The sequence below is a fragment of the Lagenorhynchus albirostris genome, chromosome 12, assembly GCF_949774975.1.
Source record: "Lagenorhynchus albirostris chromosome 12, mLagAlb1.1, whole genome shotgun sequence".
NCBI lineage: Eukaryota > Metazoa > Chordata > Mammalia > Artiodactyla > Delphinidae > Lagenorhynchus > Lagenorhynchus albirostris.
In genome coordinates, this window is record NC_083106.1 from 7,995,173 (window position 1) to 8,007,428 (window position 12,256).

The 12,256-nt window shown below is 43.6% G+C and overlaps 1 long non-coding RNA gene across 2 annotated transcripts in view; it reads left to right on the plus strand.

Moving 5' to 3' along the window:
• Positions 1 to 12,256, plus strand: part of LOC132530730 (uncharacterized) — a 92,648-nt gene that overhangs the window by 50,646 nt on the left and 29,746 nt on the right. Inside the window, exons 8-9 of one of the 2 annotated variants that reach the window (XR_009543872.1) lie at positions 19 to 111; positions 2,785 to 4,266. This is a non-coding gene — a long non-coding RNA (uncharacterized LOC132530730). Of the gene's footprint in view, positions 1 to 18; positions 304 to 2,784; positions 4,267 to 12,256 lie in introns of those variants that run through there. The other variant, XR_009543871.1, reaches the window with a different exon arrangement.

The following is a 12,256-nucleotide window of genomic DNA, read 5'->3' on the forward strand; positions in this document are numbered from 1 at the left end:
CCCTGTTTCTTAATCCAGAATGAGCAGTCAAGCCTCATCCAAGGAGAGGCCCAAAGACATCTCAACACACCTAATGACTGAGAGGTCACATTTTGGCATCAGAGTGTCCTGGTCTGTGTGAGGTTCTTTTCACCCTTCTCAAGGGTCATCCCATGTGCCTCTAATGTTAAATTCTGCTTGATCAAGCAAATATGACAAAGTGTTAATGGTTGGTGCATCTAGGTGAAGGGGGTATGGGTATTCATTGTACCATTCTGTCATCTTACTCTACGTTTGAAATTTTTCAAAAGAAAAAGTTGGGGGAAAAAATCAGCCAAAGAAAATACTGTATGATTTCAAATTGCCTTAAGAAAACTTTGTGTTGTAGGCCTGAAGGACTAACAGCCTGATTGTATCAGATAATTGACAGTAGAGTATTTGGTTCATTCGGGAATATGATGCATCTGATGGCCAACATGTCTATTTTATGTATCTTTAAGGTCAGTCAGAGGTCTTTGCAACAAAACAGGGCAAGATTAGCATGCCACATATGTTTTATTTCTGCTGTGGAAACCTGAGATGTCGTTTTCATGGGTGAATGGCATTCTGTGTTGTCTCCCTGGGACCCTCACCCCTCTGAGCCTTTCACAGAGGGATCGTCCTCTGTAGAACTTCAGGTGTGTTTCCAGATGCTCCTCCTGGAATTGTGTCAGGTGACCCCAAACCCATGAACCAAGACTTTTCTGTTTGTGTTTAAGCCCTGTCCCACTTTCAGGAAGCTACTGGGCCTCTGGTTCTCTCTGGACAACTGAAACAAAGAGTGAAATTCTAGAATTCTCTTATGGAATGCAGCAACAGCAGTTCTAAGAGGGAAGTTCATCAGACTTGTGGTTGCCGAGGGTTGGGGGAAAGGAGAGGGTTGGATTGGGAGTTTGGGGATTAGCAAATGCAAACCATTATGTATAGGATGGATAAACAACAAGGTCCTACCGTATAGCACAGGGAACTATATTCAATATCCTGTGATAAATTATAATTGAAAAGAATATTAAAAAGAATGTATATATATATATATATGTGTATAACTGAATCACTTTGCTGTATAACAGAAATTAACACAACATGGTAAAGCAACTATACTTCAATAAAATAAATTTAAAAAATAAAAGAAAGAGGGAAGTTCATAACAATAAGTGCTTCCATCAGGAAACAAGACAAATCTTCAATAACAACCTAACTTTACACCTCAAGGAACTAGAAGAGGAAGAACAAAGTCCAGAGTTAGTAGAAGGAAGGAAATAACAAAAACTAAGGCGGAAATAAAAGAAATAGAGAATAAAAAGACAAAAGAAAATATCAATGAAATGATATTTAGAGCTGGTTCATTGAAAAGATAAACAAAATTGACAAATCTTTAGCTAGAATCACTCAGAATGTTCTCAGGTGTGGTGAGTAAAAATTAACAGAATTTCTTTTGGAAGGTATGAAATGATCTAAAAATTAAGCAATGCACCAATAATGGAAGGATATGACAGAAGGAGCTCAAAAAGATTGATACTCATGTCTCTTAAGGACTTTTCGTTGCAAATATGATAGTTGACCATTTTTCCTGGTAGACTAAATAAAAGGAGGGGGGCAAAAATGGGAAAATTCTTAAAGTTACATAAACTACAACAGGAAGACCTGAGGTTTAAAGTTATTTTGGGCTTTGCACATTGAATCACTTGATGATGAATGAAAGGATTTGATTTTGTTCATCACCTCTTAACTGGTAGATGGTTTTTCTAAAGAGTGACAGGATGGGGTCAGCCACGCTGAGAGAGTCACTGTCCTGGTGGTCTCTGGGGTGGAGGGGAATAACTAGAACTCATCACCTATGTTGTCATTCAAAGCATAACTTGACCCTTCACAATTGCCTGACTGTCCTGCAATTTCTTCTCCTGGGCTTTTAGCTGCCTGCACCCAGCCTCTTGGGGCCTGGGTCCTGCCCCACTCCCCCTTCCCCACACCTCTGCCTGGGATCCCTGCTGCCCTCTGCCCTGGGGCGTTGGTGGGGGAGGTCCATGCTCCATTTCCGCTGCCATTTCCTACTCCTGGCGGGGCCTGTTTGTAGGTGCAGGAGGATCAGAGTCAAGTGCAGGCCCCGTGGCATCTGGGACAGGGCAAGGCAGTGGCCTCTCACCCACTCCTGGTCCAGGTACACAGCATGTCCCACACAGAGGTTGCAATCCCTTGGGGGTCTCCCATTTTTTGTGTGTTGGGGAGATGGGCCCGAGGGAAGGGGAGGTTCACTTCCCCACCCCACTGGGCTGTGCATTTTCATTTTGCACTGGGTTCTGCACATCATGTAGCTGGCCCCGTGTGCCAGGACCTGGGGCAGCAGCAAAGCAGCAGAGGAGGGGAGGTATGGATACATTCTCCCTATTAATTCCATCCCTGGTTGGTTCTGGTATCAGGCTACAAAACTTTCCTTTACGAAACTTTATCAACGCTGCTCAGACTTCTTGCCTTTATTCACATAATTTTTCTGTTCTGGAATGTCTTCTTCTAGCCTCTCTGATTTTCCAACTTCTCCTTATTTTTAAAGGCCCAAATCAATATTCATCTCTCTCACAAGACTTCCGGCCCACTCCAGGCATCATTGCTGATTCTCTGCACTGAAATCAGGCTGTATCTTAGTACTATTTCCGAATTAAACATAGATTTCTCATTGTACATGCAGTGTTCGTTGTTTAGCCTTGTTATTGAACTTGTCGTGTGCTAGTGTCTTGTTTACATGACTCTGTTCTTGCCTCGGTCTCCTAGGAAATGTTCTAGATGCGAGCATACATATTTGTTGCTTGAATGATACGTTGGATGTGTGATGGCGTTTTTGGAAAATAAGGGAATGATGAAGACCGTACTTCCTTTAGAAGTTGTTGATTGGTCAAAATCAAACTTCTGATTTAAGTGATTTTGAATGATAAATTCGAGAAGAAGTAATGATGAATTAGAAACTGACCATGAAAAAACGAATATTTCAGCTGGAAGATAGCGGTTTCAGCAGGAGTAGTTCTGCTTGATTTGAACCCTGTTTTTAGCAATCGCGAGGTTACTGTAGCTCTGAATGGAATTCTCACTGTGACGTGAGCATGTGTCTTTTTCCAGACCCACAAATTATGCTCTGTACCCCAAACAGGAGGGTAAGGAAAGTTCTGGGAACTCAGGCAATGCTGCCTCGGCCCTGCTCAGCTTTTGAAAGTCCCCCCAGCCTGGAGCTGATGTACTTGGGCCACACTTCACCTTCGTCTTCGCTGGAGTTTCCTCCTGACTTTGGTGATTTCCTGGGTCTCTTGAGTTACCACAGCTCTTGCTGCAGGACCCACCACAGCAGGGCTCCCATACTGCGAAACACCCAAGGCTCAAAGGATTTCATTTCAATGAAAGAGGCTCCTTTTCTGTTTTCATCCAGTGACCAAGGTGAACACATGGGCCGTTAGCTCCATTTTCGGAGGAGTTTTCATATCATGCTTTAAAAATCACGAATGAAGTCAGTGCCTCCATGGTACCTGGAAGCTTGCGTCCAGCAGCGTTCTTGTTTTCTCACTTGGATGGGAAAGAGCTGTGGAGGTACCGTCCTCCCGGGAGTTCCGGAGTCTGAAAACAGAGGCCTTGGGTTGTATGAAAAGGTCTCTATTCTTTCTTTAAATATTCACAGAGTCCCACGCCAGGAAACAAAACAAGATTGCTTTATCAGTCACCCAACAGTGAGAGAGGAAAGCCGCCCACTTCTCCACGCTTCCTTTCAAAGTGACCTCAGTGACCCTGATGGATTCATGGAATTAATTAGAAACAACAGTAAGGATGCCGTGGGATGGGCGATTTTGTCACTAGACAACGTTTCGGAACTTCCCTGAAGAGCCTCTGCTGCCTCCGACCCACCTCACTGCCCACGCACCCACCCTGTGATGCAGACCCTCTCGGGAGGGGCTCAGACCACCTTCCCCCTTGTTGCCGCCTTCCACGTGGGCCCTCCCGGGTCCCACAAACCCACCCGACAGGCTGCCGCTCCACTCAGGCATCTGTAGGGGTCTGAGCTTAGTCAAGCCCTGCGGCCCCCTAAGCTCTCGCCCTGACCGCAGACCCTCACTGGGTCAAGGGTGGTTGACCAGCTCAAGACTCAGTTCCCCACAGAGGCCACGTCCTGTGAGGAAAAGGAAGAGATGGAAACCTAGCTCTCAAGGGTCTGCTCAGGGCCAGGCACTGTGCTGGGAGGACTCTTACTCCTGTGTGATCTCATTTCATCATGTAAGTGGCCCTTCAGTTATATAGAAGGAGAAACAGAGGCAGAAAGATTAAAAAACATATTGACGGTTGCATTGCATTCCAGTGGTCTCCAGGGTAGGGTGGGTCCGCTCTAGGGAAGGTGGCAAATTAAATCTCATTGATTAACCACTAACCACGTGAGTGCTATCTAACTGGCCAGCTTCTAGATTAAATTGTGGCAGGTAAATTATTTGGAAAAAAAATAGTTGATTTCCACATGACCACATTGTCTCTGTGAATTAATGACGGAAAAAAGTTCTGTATGTTCACATAGGATTCCAAGGTTATTTCAAGAATTATTCACATATGGGAATAGTTTCACCTTCAGAACACAAACTCTCAGCTTTTGGAATATGGGCATCTTATATGGCCCACCAAGAACTCCATTGAAAACATAAATATCATTCAAGTTCCCATCTCAATTCCTGGCTCTTTTTCCCTTAGGAAAGATCTTCCAAAATATACAGTGTTTTGGATATGTATGTTATTTTTTGTTGGGAAATAACCATAATAGTTGCTAATATCTATATAGCTCTTATGGCGTGCCAGGCATTGCCTTCAGTACTTTACATATATTTCCTCATTTAATCACCATAACAATCCTGTGAGGTAGATATCATTCCTGTCTCCATCTCACATGTAAGGAAATTGAGGCCCAGATGGAGGCCCAGAGAGGTTAAGAACTTGCCTGAGGACAAACAGCTGGTAGATGGTAGAGCCAAGGCTTGCAGCCAGGCAGTCTGGGTTTAAAGTACGCTCAGTCTGTGGATTATGAGACAGATGGTGGGATCATTGGGTTGTATTACAGCATGTCCAAAGTGAAAGGTAAGTGCACCATTACGTAAAAATAATAGGTTATGGAGAACTGACTATATACCAGGCTCTACAGTAACCTCTTTAGTTGTATTTAATATTCATAACAGTCCCAGACCTTTCTGACTACGAAGCCTGTAATTTTGACCACCACCCTTCACTATATAGCTTTGGCTCAGAGTTGCTTTGCTTTGAGTTTCTTAGCTATTTGTAAGGATGATTATTTCTACATGGGTTAGTTTAATATCTGCGTTAGGTGATGTTTATAGTCAATAATAGATAAGCAATCTGAACAAGTCCAACCAAATGAGAAGAGATAATTTCATTTGCTTGGAGCACTTATAAAATCCACAGCCAGGCATAGCACAGGGAGATCAGCTCAGTGCTTTGTGATGACCTAGAGGGGTGGGATAGGGAGGGTGGGAGGGACAAGAGGGAGGGGATAGGGCGATCTATGTGTACATATAGCTGATTCACTTTGCTGTACAGCAGAAACTAACGCAACATTGTAAAGCAATTATACTCCAGTAAAGATGTAAAAAAATAAAATAAAAGTAAAATCCATAGCCAGAAGGGATCTTAGCGATCATCTATCAGAAAAAAAGTCTCTCTTGTTGAACTGGTATGCATTCGCTTTTCAGTTATTTCAAATTACAGAGCCCACCGTGTATACATATATATGTATGTATGCAATTATTTATTTATTTATTTAATTTTTTTTTTTTTTGACAAAGTTACCAGAAAGCTCATAGTGAATTTGAAAACTCACGTAAAGTGAGCATATTAACTCAGGTTTTTGGTGTACTGATTTTTCTCTTTTCCTTTGCTTCCTGTTTCTGTCTTAATGGTATTATTATATCTATATTTCATTATATGCAACCCTGGCTTGTATAAATTTTAAAACAGAGAAGACGCGTGTTACTGCTCTTGTGGCCCAGATGGGGAAGAGCCCCCCTCGCTTGGAAGGTGAAGGAGTCACCTGGGACAGTGAGGGGCAGTCCAGGCCTGGAGCCCCAAGGGCCTCTTGCCCAGCTGCTCTAATCCCAACATCCACACTGCTTCTGATTTTTTTTTTTTTTTTTGCGGTACGTGGGCCTCTCACTGCTGTGGCCTCTCCCGTTGCGGAGCACAGGCTTCGGACGCGCAGGCTCAGCAGCCATGGCTCACGGGCCCAGCCGCTCCGCGGCACGTGGGATCCTCCCGGACAGGGGCACGAACCCGTGTCCCCTGCATCGGCAGGCGGACTCTCAACCACTGCGCCACCAGGGAAGCCCTTCTGATTTTAATGAGCAATTGAAACTTGATTTAATCCCAACTGAAAATGATTAAGAGAAGATAATTTGCTGTTGTAAAACCAAACGGGAAAACAGACCCTGCTGGAATCATGTGTTATCTTTTTTTCTGAGCTGTCCACAGCCTAAAAGGGCTCAGATTCATTTAGTTGGAGGTGAGGGGATTACCTAATTCCCACAGCGCCAGCCCCAGCAGACCTGGCAGCTCGCTCCTTTGGATGGTCCTGTAGGCTGTACTTAAAAGCGCAGATACGGGAGTTGTAGAAGCCCAGATGAGAACAAGCTGTATCACGGAGTTGACTTGGGAAAGTTGATTAACCTCTGTGTGCCATGTATGCTCGTCCGTAAAATGAGTACATTAATAAAAATATACCCTCTAAGGGTATGGTAAGAGTTAACTAAGATTATGTTTGTAAAGCAGCTAATTAGCACAGTGGATGGCACAAATGACTCAAACAAGGTACTAGTATCAGCAGAAACACTTATTCCATTTTATTACAGTGTTATTAGAAAGGAAGCGAAAGCAACATAGATGGACCTAGAGATTATCATACTAAGTGAAGTATGTCAGAAAGAGAAGGACAAATACCATATGATATCACTTATATGTGGAATCTAAAATATGACACACGAACTTATCTACAAAACAGACTCACAGACACAGAGAAGAGACTTGTGGTTGCCAAGGGGGGAGAGGGGCTAGGGGAGGGATGGATTGGGAGTTTGGGGTTAGCAGATGCAAACTGTTATACATAGAATGGATAAACAACAAGGTCCTACTGTATAGCACAGGAACTATATTCAATATCCTATAATAAACCATAATGGAAAAGAATATGAATAAGAATGTATATATATGTATAACTGAGTCACTTTGCTGTACAGTAGAAATTAATATAACATTGTAAATCAACTATACTTCAATAAAATAAATTTTAAAAAGGAAGAAAAAAAACCCTTTTATAAACCTGTTTCTCAAGAGGAATATCAGGTAAACTCTAAGTCCCAGAGCCCTCTACCCAAGTGGGTCACCCTAAGTAAACTCCAGGCCTTAAGCACTCATGCGGCATTTAAAAGTAATTGGTCATATACTTGACCATAAAAGAAATCTCAGAAAAACCAAAGAGGGGCTTCCCTGGTGGCGCAGTGGTTGAGAGTCCGCCTGCCGATGCAGGGGACACGGGTTCACGCCCCGGTCCGGGAAGATCCCACATGCCGCGGAGCGGATGGGCCCGTGAGCCATGGCCGCTGAGCCTGCGCGTCCAGAGCCTGTGCTCTGCAATGGGAGAGGCCACAGCAGTGAGAGGCCTGCGTACCACAAAAAATAAAAATAAAATTAAAAAACCCCAAAGAATCAGTAATAAAAAGTCTGACCAAAATACAGCAGAATTTTGAGAGCAACAACTAAAAAGATATCTAAAAAAAGTTTTTGTGATATAAGTATTTTAAAAATTAAACAGGTACTTCTAAATGATTCCTAGGTTGAAGAAAATATCATAATGGGGAATTTAAATATTTTGAACTGAATAATACCAAAAACATTACCCCAGTTTGTGGGATGTAGCTAAGGCAATATATGGAGGGCAACTTTTGGCTTTAAATGTCCCTAAAAATGTTTAATAAGTCAGTGAGCTGAATTTCAACTTAAGAAGTGAGGAAAAGAGCAATTGAGCAAATTCAAAAAAGATAAGAACAGAAATAATAAAGATTAGAGTGGGAATAATAAAATAGCATTTAAAAAAACCCACAGGGGAATCACAGGGGAGTAAAGCAGAACTAAATCAAAGAAAACCGTTCTGTCCTCTGTAGAAAGGGGTGCTGATGTCGTCTTCAAAGTGAAGCTGTGAAGGTCACATGTTATACTCTGTACCAAAGCACTTTGTAAACCGCAGAGAACTATTCAGATGTGCGTTTCGTCTTTATTTCATGTATTCAACACATCTTGACCAGTTACCTCTTCTGTGCCTGGTGGTGGGAGTATAATGCCTTCTTGTAACTCACTCTCTGTAGGGATGGTAGATATTCATCATGTCAACGCAACGGGACCCAAATCAGTGTCTGCGGCAAAGAGACACGCGCTGCGTCATGAGAGCATAGGACTGGGGGGCAGGGTTAGTGTGCGCAGAGCTGTTAGGAAGGTTCTGCAAGAAAGTGAGGCCCAAGCAGAGATGGTGGTGGTGGGGGGGATGTGGGAGGTGTGCTTTCTGGAACAAACCAAAGACGAGGAGATGGGGTAATGTTTAACGCACAGGTGAGAGGGGAGCTTTGGCAATACAATTCCTTGTATTAGTGCACATTAAAAAAAATTATAAAACATGTGCTCATGATAAGAAGGTTGAATAATTGCAAAAAGTAGTTAGAAAACAAGTCCCACATAATCCTGACATATTTCTTTCCTTATAAAGATCACAGAACTAGTGTATAGAATACTGTCTAAATGGAAATATCCTGGTTATTGTAAAATACTGCTAAAGCATGGTTGTATCTGTTTAGACCTAGGCTGTGGTTCTGAAAGAAAAGGACATTGGGAACCCTGGGAGTCGGGCTTGGAGGAAGGAATGAGGGTGTGTCACCAGGTGGGTATCAGGCAGGCATCGCCTTCCTCACTCCAGGCCAGCTCAACAAGGGGACAGTGCTGGAGCAGTGTTTTAATCAGGGGCACAGAATGGGTCGCAAGAAGAAAGAATAATTGTAGGGGGCTGTTTAGCAGGCCAGTGTAGGGACCAGGACAGAGGTGAGATGATGGTGGCTTGCACTAAGATCATAGAGGCAGAGATGAGGAGAGGTGGGTGGATCCGAGAGATATTTTGGAGATAAAATCTAAACGCACAGCCTAGAGTTGAGGGGTATGGATTTGGAGAGCCTGCTGACTCCACTGGACAGGATGATCTGAGGGGTGGCTCATGGCGTGCAGTACTTGGATGTGGACCTACTGGCTTATCTACAAGAAAAGGGCCCTGAAAAGCTATCATGATACAACAAAATACCATCAACAACAAAGGGAGAACAGTGTGTGCCACCCGACGGCTGGAGGACTTCCTGAAGCTGCTCCTGCCTGGACTTGTATTTGAAGTCACGGTTTGTCTAAGGGTTCATGCTGGGACCCTGGGAAGTCACCCCAGTGAACACAGCTCCCCTCCCCTCTGCCCCCGCTCTAGCTTCTTTGCACTTCCTCTGAGGCAAGCAACTGCTGGGCTTAGTGGAGAGCTGGGTGCAAGGGGACTTTGGTTTCTGCGGGATTCTCTGGGGGAAGGTTGATGTGAGTTCTCTGTGAGCGGGCCTGGGCTCCCTGGACCTGAAGAGGCCAAGAGGCGACCAAATGGGTGGATTGGGTCTTTCCTGCCCTTGAAGCTGGACATGGACTGAAAGCCTCTGCTTCTGTGACCTTGACCACACAGGCGAGAGTCCTCTGCCTTTGAGGCAGCTGCTATCGTGGTGTGTGAAACCAGGAGCCACTGAAGAAAAGCAAGCGCTCCCTAAAGACCTTGCACTAGAGAGAGGAAGATGAGGCAAAAGAAACAGAGCTCTTGGAAGAGACAAAACAATTTGAATGAAAAAAAAAGGCATTGAAGGAGATTTAAATATAGCACAAAAAAGACATCCCGGAGCTGAAAATCGTAATTTCCTAGCTAAATACAATTCAGTAGGTTAATGGAAGGAGAGGAGAGTCACCGTGGAGATCTGAATTAGCATCCCGGAAAATCAAAGGTAAGAAATGTCTTGATATATTAGGGCAAAGAGAAAAAGAGATAGACAGCAAATGGTAAGAAACTTGGAGGATAGATTCTAAAACCTTGAATTGTGAATAGTAGGGGCAGAAAGAGAAAAAAGAGAGGCAACTATTATACTAACAATAAAAGAAAACTTCCCTGAACTGAAGCAAACTGAACTTTTTTTTTTTAATTTAATAGATTTTATTTTTTAGAGTAGTGTTAGATTCACAGAAAAATTGAGCAAAATGCATAGTTTCCCATATACCCAACTGCCCCCCAACTCAGAACTTCCCCATCTATCACCACTCCCCAGCCCCCCAGTGGTATGCGTGTTACAATCGACACCTTATCATTAACCGAAGTCCATAGTTTACATTGGGCTTCGCTCTTGGTGTTGTATACGTTCTACAGGTTGTGACAAATGTATAATGACACGTATCCACCATTACAGCATCGTGTAGTGTAGTTCCTCTGTGCTCTGCCTGTTCAGCCTCCACCAATCCCTGGTAACCACTGACCTTTACCTTGTTTCCAGCGTTTTGCCTTTTTCTGAACATCATATAGTTAGGTAGCATTTTCAGTTGCCTTTTTTCATTTAGTCATATGCTTTGAAGTTTCTTCTCTGTCTTTTCATGGCTTAATGGCTCATTTCTTTTCAGTACTGAATAATATTCCATTGCCTGGATATACCACAGTTTATTTATCCATTCACCTACTGAGGGGCATTTTGGTTGCTTCCAAGCTTTGACAATTATGAATAAAGTTGCTATGAACATATAAGTGCAGGTTTTTATATGGAGATAAGTTTTTAGTTCATTTGGGTAAATATTTAAAAGTGCAATTGCTGGATTGTATGGTAAGTGTATGTTTAGTTTTCTAAGAAATGACCAAACTGTCTTCCAAAGTGCCTTGACTAGAGGGTGGGGCTGATTTCCGGGGAGGGGAGAGGGACTAGAGGTTTAATCAGTATCCAAGGGTCAATAAGTTCATCAATCATGCCTATGTAATGAAGCTCCATAAAACCCCCAAAAGAAGGGGGTTCAGCAAACTTCCAGACTGGGGAAACAGAATGCTTCCAAGTACTACCAGGCTAGGATCTAAGCTCTACAATGACAGAAGCGCCTTTGTTCAGGACCTTGTCCTACGTATCTCTTCATCTGCCTGTTGATTCATATCCTTTAATACCCTTTGTAATAAACAGGTAATCTAGGGAGTAAATAGGTTTCCTGAGTTTCCTGAGCTACTCTAGCCAAGTAATAGAACCCAAAAAGTGGGTCATGGGAACCTCTGACTTATAGCGAGTTGTTCAGAAGTATAGGTAACAACTTGGACTTGGATTGGCAACCTGAGTTAGAGGGGATCGTTCGAACCTCCAGTTTGCAACCAGTCAGTCAGAGGCACGGGTAGCAACCTGGGCTAGTGCTTGGCATCTGAAGTGGAGGGCAGTTTTGTAGGACTGAACCCTTTACCTGTGGAATCTGATGCTCTCTCCAGGTAGATGGTGTCAGAATGGAGCTGAATTGTAGGACACCCAGTTGGTGTTACGGAGCATCGCTTGGCAGTGTGGGGAAACCCCACCCTCCATGTTGGAAATGTGGGTGCAGAGCTCTTAATTTCCCTATGTCATTTCTTCTTTTTTTTTTTTTTCGCTGCAGCATGTGGGATCTTAGTTCCCCGGCCAGGGATCGAACTCGTGTCCCCTGCATTGGAAACGCCGAGTCTTAACCACTGGACTACCAGGGAAGTCCCCATCCCTTACGCCATTTCATTTCTCTATCCTTAAAACTGACTTCCCTTTCTCACCTCCGGGAAACCCCACTGACTTTAGGTTGGAGTCAGGGGACTTCTACTGAAATGAATGAGGGACTCTTTCCTGCTGTCTCCTGCCAAAAAACACACCCACTTCCAAGGGAGCTTCTTACTCAAGGGGAATGACCTCAGAACAGGATGAATGTACTTGCTGGGAGAGGTTCAGCCCTTTGTTTTTATTGAGAGTCATTAGGGTAGGACAAATTGGTAACAGAGTTAAATTATACATTCTTAAAGCATTTGAAACCCTCTTGTTTTGGGCTTCAATCTGGTGGCTTCCCAGGGCAGATGAGACTTTCACTGTTCTGAAGATCCTGCATCTCTGCTTTGCCTGTTGGTCTATTG